The sequence below is a fragment of the Hemicordylus capensis genome, chromosome 4, assembly GCF_027244095.1.
Source record: "Hemicordylus capensis ecotype Gifberg chromosome 4, rHemCap1.1.pri, whole genome shotgun sequence".
Classification (NCBI taxonomy): domain Eukaryota; kingdom Metazoa; phylum Chordata; class Lepidosauria; order Squamata; family Cordylidae; genus Hemicordylus; species Hemicordylus capensis.
The window spans coordinates 98,550,130-98,565,161 of NC_069660.1; the positions used below are offsets into that span (position 1 = coordinate 98,550,130).

Below are 15,032 nucleotides of genomic sequence, written 5' to 3' on the forward strand. Positions count from 1 at the left end.
TTTATCTATGTGATGGTTACAGTAGCTATTTTTCTAGAAAAAAATATTTCTATAGAAGTAGGTTGGGTTATTGTTGCTATGTGAGTTCCTTCATATTTCAAAGTCTTCTCATAGAAGACTTAACTCTCACAGAAAAGTAATGAATTTGTCTGACCAATCTTATTAAGGCCAATATTAACCAGAAACATCATTGCACATTTTGCTAGTGATGAATAATCAATACTGTACTGCACCTTCCATCTCAAAGTCTTGTTTGGAAACCATATTATGGGAATTTTTTTCCCTACTTGCATGGAAATTGTTCCTACTTACATGATACTACTCCATTTTCAACAGGTAATAGAACTAGAGCCACCATCCAGTATATTTTACCTAGGACTGTAGCTGAAATTAGTTGTTTAGATGTACACTTTCACATATCCACCCATGTGGAATGTCAAGGTTCTATATTTCCATTAACAAACCTGACACTGGGCTGGCTCAGGTGAATGCAGCCCCCCATCCCCTACACACATTCACATCACGCCTGTGTTGGAAATGCGCCTGCTCCAACCTAACTCAAGAACATGTTGACATGTTCTTGGACATTCTTTACTTATGCATAAAGGGTGATCATGGGAATCACCCCCTCTACATGCACTGTAAAACCCAGGGTTTTGCAGCATGTATAGAGGGGTGTTTCACATGATCATCCTTTACATTTGAGTAAAGGATGTGCCAAGAATGCATCAGAATGTCCTTGAGTGGCATTGGGGCAGGTGCATTTGCAGAAAGGCCCCACCATTAACTTGTGTAGGAAGCTGGTGGGGGCCACGTTCATCTGAAGTAGCCCACTAATTGTCTGTACAAAGGGCAGATCCGAGGACTATTTAAATGATGACCTCATTGTGTCAGTGCTGGGATGCTTGTAGAACAACAGCATCAACTTTACTTCCGAATCCAGTAGACCCAGAATTCCCACAAGGTGACCTAGTGAGACACTGAGAAGGACGGAAAGAAGACACAAGTGCTGTTTACCTATCCTTTACCTCTTTCCATTCCCCAGACTAAGCCATACTTAGAATTTGCCTTCTGGTAGACCTCTATTGAACTTTAATACTCTTAGATGATAATAGATTCCTGTGCTACCATCAAGTTAAAAAATATATATAGCTACATGAAAGAAAACAAAATGAAGAGGAAAAACAGAAAACATGTGCATTGTGCGTGATTATACGTTCAGCAACTATTAATAGTTGAGGAATTATTTAGGATGACTTCTCTGTCCCTCTGGAAAGGGACATTTAGTGGAAAGTCTACCTTTCCTGACCCCTCATGGCCCACTGGAAAGTCTCATTACTGTTTGGCCAGAACATCCTATGGGGCAGAAGAACAGTGATTTTACTCTCCTGGGTCATGTGATGTGTGAGTTTACTTCAGTGTTTTCTGCACTATTACAGACTGAGACAGACTCTCACTTTATCCTAGGCTGCCAGCTAGGATGAAAAGACTTCAGAGACTCTTTTAAAGTAAAGTAGAGTGGTACCATCTAGGCCTAAAGCTGTACAAGAGATTCATATACAGCTTCTAACCTTTCCAGTTGTCTGCTTTAAGTCAGCACGCGCTCTGTGAATAGTACAAAGGATTCTGGGCTACACTCTGACTTTGCACAAGTGGCGCAGTGGGGAAATGCTTGACTAACAAGCAGAAGGTTGCGGGTTCGAATCCTCAATGTTATGTTTCCCAGACTATGGGAAACACCTCTATCGGGCAGCAGCGATATAGGAAGATGCTGAAAGGCATTATCTCATACTGTGCAGGAGTGGGCAATGGTAAACCTCTCCTGTATTCTACCAAAGAAAACCACAGGGCTCTGTGGGCGCCAGGGGTCAAAATAGACTTGACGGCACACTTTAGCTTTACCTTCTCCAACCTTGTTCCTGCATCCCCATCTTTAAGAGGGGTTCAGATAAATTCATGGGAGGACAGGTCTATCAATGGCTACTAGTCGTAGGCCTCCTCCAGCTTCAGAGGCAAGCTGCCTCTAAATACCAGTTGCAGGGGAGCAACAGCAGGAGAGAGGGCATGCCCTCACCTCAGGGGCATCTAGTGGGTCACTGTGTGAAACAGGATACTGTACTAGATAGGCCTTGGGCCTCATCCATCAGGGCTGTTCTTATGTTATGTTCCTTCCCCAAACCAGCTGCCACATATATCAAAGCAAAAATTGAAAGTGCTACCTTTTCTTTTAAAAACCAACTAACCTCTGTCTTTTCATTTTCTCATAACAGTTGCTATGCATACTCAGAAGCAAACTACAATGAGAAGCAAGGGATGGGGCTGAATTTGCCAAATTTTCTGTCTGAAGCTTGGAGTTTTATTCTGTTTTATAGGAACACTGGCTCTGGTCTCCCTTCACACTGGGCTTCTGCTCACAAGCAAAGAAGTCAAAAAGGTGGAAATCTTACTACCTTTCATATTTGCATGTCCATTCATAATGGCAAGTTACAGCAAAATGCCTGCACGGATAGTCATTTCCAAGATTATGCCCTACAATATAAATACAGTATAGTACATAGTCTTTGTACTATGCAAAAAATGGGAAAAGAGACCATCTCAACTTTGTTTTCCACAGTAGAATGTGGCTCCCCATCTCCAGAGGAGAGCTGGTCTTGTGGTAGCAAGCATGACTTGTCCCTTTAGCTAAGCAGGGTCCACCCTGGTTGCACATGAAAGAGAGACTATAACTGTGGGCACTGAAATATATTCCCCTCAGGGGATGGGGCTGCTCTGGGAAGAGCATAAGGTTTCAAGTGGCTTGGCTTCTCTGGCTTCTCTAAGATAGGGCTGAGAGAGATTCCTGCCTGCAACCTTGGAGAAGCCGCTGCCAGTTTGTGAAGACAATACTGAGCTAGATAGACCAATGGTCTGACTCAGTATATGGCAGCTTCCTATGTTCCTATGTTCCTTTTTCTTTAAAGTTTCTATTAATATCTATTTTCCTAATTATCTCTTAACCGAAAACAGTCTTAAAATTTCTATTTTAAGACTGTCTTCAAAAATGAAATCACACTAAACTTTAAAAGATGTTATTTCAAACTTCTGTCAACTCAGCAGTACAAATTCATTTATTACAAGGCGCTCTTGGTGCAGTGGAGCTCTGCAATGTCTTTTAACATGACATATTTTTTTACTTTGTTTTGATTCAACATTTGAAAGTTGTGCCTATTGATCTTCCATCTCAGCCCAAATGCATCTGTTTTTGTCACCAAGACATGACACGCCAGCTAGAAATCATGCTAATAAAAAGCTACCTGTGAATATAATAAGGTGGTTCCCATCTCCCAAAGGCAAAGGACAATCATAAGGTGCAATGAAAATCTGCACAGATAAAAACCAATTAACCCTAATCCTTTTGGTCCTTAAGACTGTTCTGAAAGTCAAAAGGCTTCAATGTATTGCATGCAGTTGCAGGAAATTGTTTACTGTTTGGATTTTGAAACGACATTACCCTCTTAATACATTTGCCAGGAGTCGTTTACACATTGATTGTGATCAGTGATTTTCTGCACTGGTTGCTAGTGAGGAAAGAACAGGCCATATACTTACATTCCCCACAATGCATCATTTTCTTCACCTCTCTTTCTGTGTTTCAAAACAGTGGCAGCAAGCAGGCACATCCAATACTGTATTACTTTCTTCTCTCATTCATGACGATGTCATACACAGTCTCTGCGATTCTGAAAAAGAAGCATTTCCCAGGTTCTGAAGACTGAGGTACCCCAACCAATCCATCATGCTTTGTGTGCTAATGATAGATTCATGCATAAGAGACACCATAAGCAGTGCGAGGCAGCAGGCATGAAAAGGAGTGAATCAACTGTCAACGGTTGCGATCTGAAGGACTGCAAGGCTGTGATTAGAATTTTCAATCAGAGCTTCCACAATTCATCATGTTACTGAGGAAAGAATGAAGGGCTTCCCCCCACCTTAAAAAAAAAGGAAAAAAAAGACATGTTTCCTCATCAGTTTATTCTGGTATTAGAATATTAATTTTTTCGGATAAAGATATAGAGCTTGCTGGTTTACCTCTAAAGCATGAATCTGCAGTGAAAGGGAAGGAATAGAAGAAATAGAAGGAAAATGTAACTCTCGGTTGCCAGCACAAAAATCCTGTAATAAGATGCTCTCTGAGAGTTATGCATTTTGGAGTAATGCTCTTAAGAAAGCTACGTTCCACTATATGTTAAGCTCCAACCCAGTGTTAGATTGTGAGCCCTTTGGGGAAAGGAGAACATATTATTTATGTATTTTTAAATATATTTCTATGTAAACCACTTTGAGAAGTTTGGTTGAAGAGCAGTTTCTAAATATTCGTAGCCGTATTAGCAGCAGTATGTTTCGGACTTCCTCAGCTACAAGATAGAATAGAACTGCCAATTATCTAGAAAACCTCAGCCTAGCCAGGTTTTTTGCTTTCACTCCAGTTGCCAGAAAAGCAAAGGCAAAGGCTGTCCCCAAGTCCCCCACACCCCATCTGTACAGTTGTAACACACAAAGCCACTTACAGAGGCAAGAGAAAAATATAGGTCTGTAGAGCAATTGCATTTATCTCTCTTTAATTAACTACATTTTGTTAATGGCTAATCAATTAACTAACCAATTAAAAGTACCATTTTAGTGACCCAACATGGACAGTACTCTGATATTAACTCTTTCTTTTGACTAAAATGAGCAAACAATTTACTCTTTGGAATTCTGTATGCAATCTCATTGGAAGTAATGAATACTGACCATATGCCAAAGGCACTGAATGCCTTTCTCAGAGAATAGATATGATTAAAACCCACTTTTAAAGCTTTATGAATCAATTCATCATATTGATTAATGATCTAATGTTTTCTGCCCCTAAATGTCATTATAGACTACATAAGATCTAATTTAAAGATCTTCTGTAGTAATTATAACTTTCCACTTTCCAATATATTAACAGTGGGAGAAGGGAGCACCATTATTAGAGATAGTTGTCTATGATATGTGCTGTTCGATACCAGAGGCCTACCTGTGCACTTCAAATACTAATGGGATCATTCAAAAACTAAGAGATACTCAGGAAACTAGGCGGTAAAATTATTCTTTTCTGCCCATATTGCATCTGCAAGTTCACATGCAGTGGCGTTGATTAGGGTTGTGAGAGGGCTAGTATGTGCATCACTGTTCCCTCTAACAGGGATTTGCAGATGTTCACTTCAACTCCCAGCATCCCCAGCTACAATGGCCTTTGGCTGGGGATTATGGGAGTTGTAGTCAACATCTGCAAATCACTGTTAGAGGGAACACTGAGGTGCATCTCCTCCCTTGAATCAGCATTTGGAACCATCAGTTACCCGCTCTGATGTTTTTAATGAGTTCTTTGTGGATAAAATCTCTTGTATTTGGGGAGACTTAGACCCCACAATTACTGCAGTGTCTAATGGGGAGGTGTCCAACAACTCCTCATGTGTTTAGGCTGTATCATTTTCAGTTTGTGACTCCTGAGGATGTGGACAAACTGCTTGGAGCGGTGTGGCCTACCACCTTTTCTCCTACCCTTGTCCAACATGGCTTATACTATCTGGAAGGGGGGTTGTTGTAGAAGGCTTGGTAGATATTATAAACACTTCTCTGAGAGAAGGCAGGATGCCTTCCTGTCTTGAGGCAATCATTAGATCTCTCCCGAAGAAGCCTGCATTGGATTCCTCAGAGTTAAGCAATTATAGGCCTGTCTCCAACCTTCTGTGGCTAGACAAGGTAATTGACAGGGTGGCAGCCTACCAGCTCCAGGCAGTTTTGGAGGAAACTGATTTATCTAGAACCATTCCAAAATGACTTTTGGGCTCACTATGGGGTGGAGACTGCCTTGGCCGGCCTGATGGATGATCTCCAATTGGCAGTTGGCAGAGGGAGTGTGACTATGTTGGTCCTTTTGGATCTCTCGGCGGCCTTTGATCCTATCGACCATAGTATCCTTCTGGAGCTCCTGAGGGCGCTGGAAGCGGTAGGGACTGCTTTATAGTGGTCCCACTCCTACCTCTCAGGCACATTCCAGATCGTGTCCCTTGAAGACTGTTGCTATTCAAAATCTGAACTTTTATATGGTGCCCCCAGGGCTCCATATTGTCCCCAGTGCTTTTTCGCATCTACATGAAACCACTGGGAGAGATCATCAGGAGATTTGGTGCAGGGTGTTATCAGTATGCTAACACTCATCTATACCACTTTTCATTAAAATAATCTCAAAGCAGTTTACAATATAATTAAAGCAATGCACAAATACAAAAAGTATAGATATTAAATATAAATATAAAAACAATATATCTCTATTTAAAAGTTTAAAATCCTATATAAAATCCTATATAAACCTATAAACCTATAAAATCCTATATAAACCTATAAAATCCTATATAAACCTATAAAATCCTATATAAACCTATATAAACCTAAAATCCTATATAAACCTATAAAGTTTTAAAAACTTATATAAAACAGTAACACACTAAACACAGCAGTAGTAAAAAAAACCCAACTAAACTCTCATATAAACGTCTAGGTTCATCTCAATGCACCTGCGTGAAGAGCAACTTGTTTTCTAAAAACTAAAGGCTGAGGAGCACATGCCAGCCAGGAGAGCATTCCAAAGGCTGGGGGCAATGACTGAGAAGGCCCTATCCTGCATGCTCGACATCCAAGCCCCTCTCACCATTGGCATGCAGAGCAGAGCCCCCTCCGATGATCATATCAAGTGGGTAGAAACCCTTGGGAGCAAGTGGTCCTTCATATATTCAGGGCCCAATCTGTTCAGGGCTTTAAAGGTCAAAACCATCACCTTGAATTGGACACGGAAACAAATTGGTAGCCAGTGCAGCTCTTTCAGAGTGGGTGTAATATGATCCCAACAGACAGCTCCAGATAAAATCCTAGCTGCTGGGCTTGCTCCCACAGAGCATAACTTGAGAACCCGTGCTTTAGCACCGATTGCAGTCCCACAGCCACAAGTAACTATGATTAAGTTACAACCTGATCATACCAGCAATTCATTCATTCATTCAGTATATTTGTACATCGCTCCAAACTCATGTCTCTGGGTGGTTTACAAGAAATATAAAACAAATTTAAAAATAAATTAGAACGTTAAAGTAGTTTAAAACCAAAATTCTAGTTAAAAAGCTTGGATAAATAAAAGTGTCTTAGGAGTCTTTTTAAAAGCAGACAGAGATGGGGAGGTTCTTATTTCAGCAGGGAGCGTATTTCAAAACCTCAAGGGGGAAAGGTCTGCCCTTGAGTGACCACCAGATGAACTGGTGGCAAATGCAGATGGACCTCTCCAGATGATGTCAATGGGCAGTGGAGCTCATAAAAAAGAAGGCATTATCTTAAATACCTCAGGACTAAGGTATTTAGGGCTTTGTAGGATATTATTTATTTATTCAATTTATATACTGCTCTTCCAAAATTGGCTCACGGCAGATATAACCAGCACTTTGTATTTTGTTCAGAAACATATTGGTAGCCAGTGTAGCTTTTAATATAAGGGTAATGTGGTCTCTTCGAGATGACCCAGAAAACAACCTGGCTGCCTTGTTTTGCACCAATGGCAGTTTCCGGACAACATATAAAAGGCAGTGCATAATCACACACAGTTGCCAATCATAGCTTATTCCTAGTTCACCACAGCAGCGAAACTACAATTGGTGCTAAAGCATGGGTTATCACGTCACGCTTCACAGGAACACATCCCTCTCAACTATAATAGTTAACCAAAGGGTTAACTATTATAGTTAAAGGGCTAACTATGACTGTGCGGATCATGAGAATACAGCCACAGCAGTAGAGTCACAACAGACTTCCACATGATGCAAGTGGGTCTTACTTAAGACAAGAATTTTGGCAAAAAAACAACTCTGATTTCATGGCATTCCTACAAGCTCCTATACACTCTGGTGCATAGGCCACATGTTAAGGTTCTTGAAAAACCCATTCTTGAGGTCAGCTGATATTAGTTTGGGATGTATCAGATGCTTAAACCTTGCAGACGTCTTAGAGAATATTGCTAAGAATCATTTCAGCCTATTTTCCTCCTGCAAATTTCACATCTAATCTCTGCTATAGCTAAAACTGTAAAAGAAGAAGAAGAAGAAGAACAGGAACAGAATATCTGTTTCTGCTCCCTGGGAAATATCACTTGCAAGAAAAGCATACTATAGATACGCAAATCCTCTCAAATAATCCTTTAGTTTAATCTTCCAGGGACCTATTTTGATCTTCCCCCTAGCAGGCAACATCTCTCAGCATTTGTTAACTGCCTCAAATCTTTTGTGCAAAAGGTCAGCTGTAATTCTGACATCCAGCAAGCAAAACATGTGTGGATAACTACAAAGGGTTTTGCTTATTAACACATTTTAACCCAGATTGACAGTTCCTGGGGTGAGGTTGTCATTTGACTATGATGCCTCCTAGCCTTGTGTATGGGGGCATTCTTCTTCCTTTTACACATGAGGGGAGGAAGTCTTGTCCTTGCTTAGAACATGCAGAGGTCTCACATTACATCTGAACTGAATGATCCTGGCTTATTCTAGTCAGAATTTCAAAATAATCCAGAAAGTGTGGCTGGAATAAGCCAGAATCACCCAGTACCTATGCAATGAGAGATCCTTGCTTGTTGTAATCCAGAATCAGGACAATCTTGTCTCACCTTCTGTGCAAAGTGGGGGGGGGGGGGCTAGGGGACACAATGCAAAACCTGGTTGCAATCCTGTGTTACAATGAAACCAGGTTGGCACCAGCATTAAAAGCTAGCATAGTGAGGCAGCTGGCAGCTGTCAAAGACAAGCACCCTCCTCTGACCAGAGACACTGAAAAATGCTGCTCATTCATCTTTACTCAGCCTTGTGAACAGGGGCGTAACTATAATAGGGCAAGGGGAGACAGTTGTCTGGGGGCCCACTGTCTTGGGGGGGCCCCAAGAGGCAAGTCACATGACTGACTCCCCCAGCCGCGCACCTGCCCGGGCTTCCTTCAGTTGTATTCATCCTCCGAAATTGATGTGAGTGTGAGTGAAATTCTGGAGCTACCAGAATTCATGGAACTTCAGTATTTTGAAGCTCTGTACTGTGTTTCCATTGCCCTTGTAAGAGAGCTGGGATATCAACAGGGAGCTGTTAGGACCTGTCAAGATTTTATTTATTTATTGAGGCTATTCACATGTGCGTGCAGAACTGAGCTAAGGGAGCCCAGCCTGGTTTTGCATTCATGTGTGAACCGCTGGAATTGGGGCTGATCCCAGCAGCACCACAGTGGCAAACCTGTGGAGCAACCCTTTAAAATGAGGTGAAGGGAGTGAGCACTGGTTTTGTGGTCATCTGTCAGCCGTGGTTGCTTGCAGCCACGGCTGCCAGACTGCAGGCAGCCTGGGGAGGGGAGGGGAGGGGAGGGGAGATCCCTATGATGCACCGTACACTCGCATGGTGCATTATGGTATTTCCAGAGGTCGGGGTGACACATCCCATCCCCTGACCTTCCCCATTGCCTGGGCATGTGGGGAACTGTTTGGGTGTGCAGGGAGCACACCCAGCACAGGAGGAGCAATCACCTGTGGGGAAGGTATATCTAGCCTAACTTCCTCGCAGCCCGTTCTGGAGCCCTTCTCACCAGTCATGAGAAGAGGCTCATTGTTGTTATTATCTGCTCCATTAGTATGAAGAATAAAAGAACAGCTTACAGTAAACATTCAAAAAATAGAATGAAATAAAATTAAATTTAATAATACATTTTAATTATTAATAATTTTAATTTTATTAATAAATTTTAATAATTTAAAAGCAGCTGCAATGCAATCTCAAAGTAACACACATAGAGGTCAAGATTAAAATAATTCTGAAAGAAGACAGTGAAAGGCATGGGTGAATAAAATGGTATTCACCTGGTGCCAGATAGCAGGGTTGGTACAAAGTAAGCTTCCACAGGGTGATGATTTCCCAACCAGATTGGCACAATGGAAAACTCAGGGGAACTCAGAACAGGGTCTCTAAGGCTCATCTGGGCAAGTTTGTGTTGGGAGAAAGTGGTGGAAGGTATATCAAGGTCCTAAGTTACTTCAAACAAGAACAAATCCTCAGTGCTGCTGCTGGTATTATCACCAAGGAGAAGCTGAGCATTGAGTAGAATAAGTTACTATTGCTTAGCCCAGTGTTGGCTAACCTGAAGCTCTACAGATGTTGTTTGACTTCAAGTCCCATCGTTTTAAGCCAGGGACTATGGGTGCTGTAGGCTAGCAACACTGGAGGATCTCGATGGAATTGCACTGACATAGCCAGCAGCAGCCATCCAGGTAGTGGTGTTCTGGATCCTAAAGCTGGTTGGCTCCCAACAGCAGCTTGGCCAAAGACCTCAAACAGACATAAGTTATGATAGGGCTTATGGTGAAGGAGCACTGAGCACAATCATTATGTCAAGTTGTTCAGTGTTTTTAATGAAGATTAAATTAGGTTGTATTTAATGCCAACATCCTAACAGACACTCAAGATTTAGCTTTGGGGTAGAGGAAGGGGAAATGGTGTTTATTTATTCCTTATTTAAAATACTATACCCCACCTCTCCAGTACACTACTGCTCAGAGAGGCTTATAACATTAATAAGATACAATATAGAACAGTTAAAAATTAATAAAATTAAACAAGTCAAAAGACCAGGCTAAACCACATTTAAAAGTTACCAATTTTTTTAAAAAATAATCAAATTACAAGTTATAAAGAAGAAGCTAAAAGCTAAGAAACCTACCAGATATAAGCAGCGGATACAATATAAAAAGTCTCTCTAAAAAGATGTGTCTGCAATGGTTTCTTAAAAAAAATGAGGGAGAGAACATGTCAAAGCTCTCCTGGGAGGGTGTTTCAAAGTTGAGGAACCACAACTAAAAAAGCCTTGCCTCTAGTCCCCGCCAGCTGGATCTCCATTAGTAGCAGTCAGGAGCAGGGCCTGAGATGCCAAACAGAGGGCCCTGGCAGGTTCATATGGGTTAATGTGGTCTGACAGGTACACTGACTCTAAGTCATGTAGGGCTGTAAAGGTCAAGATCAGCACCTTGAATCTAGTCCAGCAAATGAAGGTGCAGATGTAGCAAATGAAAGTGATGCAGGATGGATATAACACTCATGAAATGGCTTGCACACACGAGCATCCTTGCAGCAGCATTCTGGACCAGCTGAAGCTTCTGAACCATCGTCAAGGGCAGCCCCACATAGAACACATTGCAGTAGTCCAATCTGGACGTCACCAAAGCATGAGTGACTGAGGTCACATCCAGCTTCTCCAAGTAAGGTTGAAGCTGGTAAAAATCACTTATGCACACTGCCACCACCTGTGCCTCCAAGGACAATGTCAGGTCTAGAAGCACCTTCAAGCTACAGACCCTGAGGCACTTCACACGACACGTGTGAAGTGCCTGATGGGGTTCTGCGGGGTTCTGCATGGAGAGCGGGCTTAACCAAATAACTATGCGGCAGGCTGCAACAATTATTTTAGAGGCTGGCGGGGGGCAGGAGAACATTCGCGTACAATTCTGGTCACAACATCTGAAAAAGGACATTATAGAACTGGAAAAAGTGCAGAAGAGGACAATCAAGATGATCAGGGGCCTAGAGCACCTATCTTATGAGGCAAGACTACAACACCTGAGGCTTTTTAGGTTAGAAAAAAGACAACTGTGGGGAGACATGATAGAGGTCTATAAAATCATGCATGGTGTGGAGAAAGTGGGTAGAGAGAAATTCTTCTCCCTCACACATCACACTAGAACCAGGAATCATCCCATGAAATTGATTGCTAGGAAATCTAGGGCCAACAAACGGAAGTATTTTTTCACACAACGCATAATCAACTTGTGGAATTCTCTGCCACGAGATGTGGTGACAGCCAACAACCTGGATGGCTTTAAGAGGGGTTTGGATAACTTCATGGAGAAGAGGTCTATCAACAGCTACTAGCTGGAGGGCTAAAGGCCACCTCCAGCCTCAAAGGCAGGATGCCTCTGAGTACCAGTTGCAGGGGAGTAACAGCAGGAGCCTCTACTCCTGCCTGTGGCTTCCAGCGGCATCTGGTGGGCCACTGTGCAAAACAGGATGCTGGACTAGATGGGCCTTGGGCCTAATCCAGCAGGGCTGTTCTTATGTTCTTATGACACACGACAGTTGGCAGTTGGCACTCTCCAATGACAGTCAAAATGAATAGAAGAAATGATGGTGTACAATGAATCCTCATAGGGATCCATTATGAGGAAAAGTTATTATATAGCAAAGAATCCAAACACTTGAAAAATAGTGACCACATATTGTGCTCCACAACTCCACTTCTGCAAGGGCTAGAGCTTAGCTTTTTTAAAAAAAAAAAAAATTAAAGCTGGGGGTCCATGTTAGGGTTAGGATATGACAACTTTGAATCTCCATTGTTTCCTATGGTGGAAATATACAAAATAAATAAAAACTAAAGAAAACCATTAAAAATCAACCAAGTGCCCCACTGCCTTGTGGTTTGGCTGGTAGGTGGTGCCCATGGGGACCCATCAAATTTGGTGCCTCTAGAATCTTTATAAGTGGCCCAAATCTAACCCAAACGGAATCGAATCCAAATCGAATCTGGGGTGATTCGGGGGGACAGATTTGGACACAAGACAAATCAGGGGTGATTCGATTCGGGCACAAATCGAATTCAAAAAATTGTTTTGTGCACATTCCTATTGGGAAGCACTTCGTACACTATTCAGGTTTTTTAAATTGTGTGTTACAGTGTAGCCCATTTTGTATCCGGGGTAAAAAAAAATCACTTTTGCGGCTGTTTTTGGGGACAAATTTGAACTCTCAGTAAAGCCTCACAGAAAACCAACAATAAAGCCTGCTGTCTGAGAAAGCTCCAGGAGCTGACAAACCCAGTTTATCCTACATGTTTCATGCTGCAACTGAAAACTGTTCCCAAATACTGAATTAGTTGAAAGGAACTTCAGCAAGCAGAAGCTGATTAAGAACTATGTCAAATCACAAATGTCCCAAGACAAACTGAATGCATTACCAGGCCTGCAACTAAGTCTCAGGAAGTAAAACATACAGATCTTTATTTGCCATCACACTGCTTAAAATCCTGTTCCAACTGCTGTTCAGAAGGATGGAAATATTCTGATTGCATGCACCTAGATCAACATTATGTGATTTGGCTTTTTGCCAGTTCTAATGCAGGGCTGGTGGGGAGGGGGTGGAGTAATTTTCTCTAGCTGTATAGCTGATGATTTTCTCTGGATATATAGCTATTTTGCAGTTTGGGTTTTTGGCTTTTTATTAAATATATCCATAAAATAAAAACTCCAGTATTTCATAATAAATATAAAAATATTTCCAAAGTATATTCTAATATATACAAGAACAAAGAACATACGCGCAGTAAAATTGAAGTGAAACAATGTTGAAAAGAAGATAACATTATGTTTTGGCATGCTTGTTTATATCTACATCATATCACTTTTTACAAAGAGTAACAAGCAAATTTTCAAAAGCTTAAAATATGTGGTTTTTTCTACATTCACTTAACTGGACTACCACTGTTTCTCAACCTTTTACATAGCAAGTACCTCCTAATGTTTGAAAATTTTAAGTACTGCTTCAATTTTCCAATGGATTTTGTATCTACAGTAAAGTGTGCCATATGTTGGATGAAGAACTGTGTATATACAGCCGTGATATGATAGCTATCCAGTCTAGTGTGGGTAGGGTTCCCAGCTTTTGCATCAGGGCAGATGCGGAGCCACCATTGTGTGAACAGGTTCAAAGAACCCAGATTGCGCCCCTCAGGGGCCGCACCTCACACTCCAGTCACTCTCCCGGCATCACACATCAGACGCAGGGGGCAAAGTTTTGCTCACAAACAGGGCTGTGTGCCCCATTTCCGAGCAAATTCCCAGCCAGCACCATTTTCGCAAAGTGGCTGGGAGCAGTTCTCCCTGCTTAAAAATGCAGGGAAACACATTCCTGGCCAGGCTGGGAAGCCAGCACTGAGCTACGCTGCTCAAAAACAGAGCCACATGGCTTAGAGCAGCTTAGCCCAGCACCAGCTTTGAGCAGCTTAACCCAGCGCCAGCTTCCCAGCCTGGCCAGGAACATGTGTCCCTGCCTTTTTAAGCACGGAGAGCCACTCTCGGCTCCCTGTGTCTGACGTCAGACACAGGGGGCATGGCTGGGGGGGGGCCGCCTCTGGCCTCTCTACCTGCCTGCATCAAGGGTTGACAGCTCAAGTATGTACCTGGTTTAGAGCTGATGTTGACCAAAGCTAGGAGGGCTGCCATACAAAACGTGGTACACAAGACATTTTGCCATTTGGAGGAGGACAAAGATACAGGGAAAAATGGGTGAGATAATGAGAAAATGCAAAAGGGAAAGTGAGGAAGGTGCAGAAACAGAAGAAAAGGGAGAGAGAAAAGGACAGGTGGTTACCCTAATTGTGGAAATGACCCTTAGTAGGAGGGGAAGACCGGAATCAAACTCCAGGTGAGCTGTGATGGAAAAGGCAGGGGTGTCTTTCTGAATCTTTCTAAAATAACCTTTCTAAAGCTTTATAAACTGCAGCCAAAAAAAAAAATTAACTCATCCCCCCAGCACAAGGGGGAAAGTATTAAATCTACCAGACTAGTTGAACTTCACACATATGCATATACACACAAACACATACACACAGATTCTTCCCTTCACAAAACGCTCAGCTTGTGACAAGCAAAAAGACAGACACGACACCATTAAAATCCCTGAACCTTGTGTACTACAGCTCCTGCCGAGAAATCTCTGATCAGTGCTTGTGGGTGGTGGTGTTCATTTAGCCTCCAGCAAAAGCAGATTTTATTTATTGGTGCTAGTTTAATAAATGTGACTTGTTTCAAGAAACCAAGAATCCTCAGCCATCATCCAGGAAGTAGAGAGTTGAAACACTCTTTTAGCCTTTCATATTGGTATGCTATGCACAAATTTGATCAACATTCAGAA

General features: G+C 42.1%; 1 protein-coding gene across 22 annotated transcripts in view; it reads right to left on the reverse strand.

Annotated features, from left to right (window-relative positions):
- DAB1 (DAB adaptor protein 1) overlaps positions 1–15,032 on the reverse strand; it is a 1,026,794-nt gene that overhangs the window by 318,746 nt on the left and 693,016 nt on the right. For 18 of the 22 annotated variants that reach the window (XM_053244273.1, XM_053244292.1, XM_053244269.1 and 15 more), the window contains one exon: positions 3,589–3,719. The exons of the other annotated variants lie outside the window; for them this stretch is intronic. The gene's annotated coding sequence lies outside the window, so the exon portion shown is untranslated. The remainder of the gene's footprint in view (positions 1–3,588; positions 3,720–15,032) is intronic. 22 annotated transcript variants of the gene reach the window in all.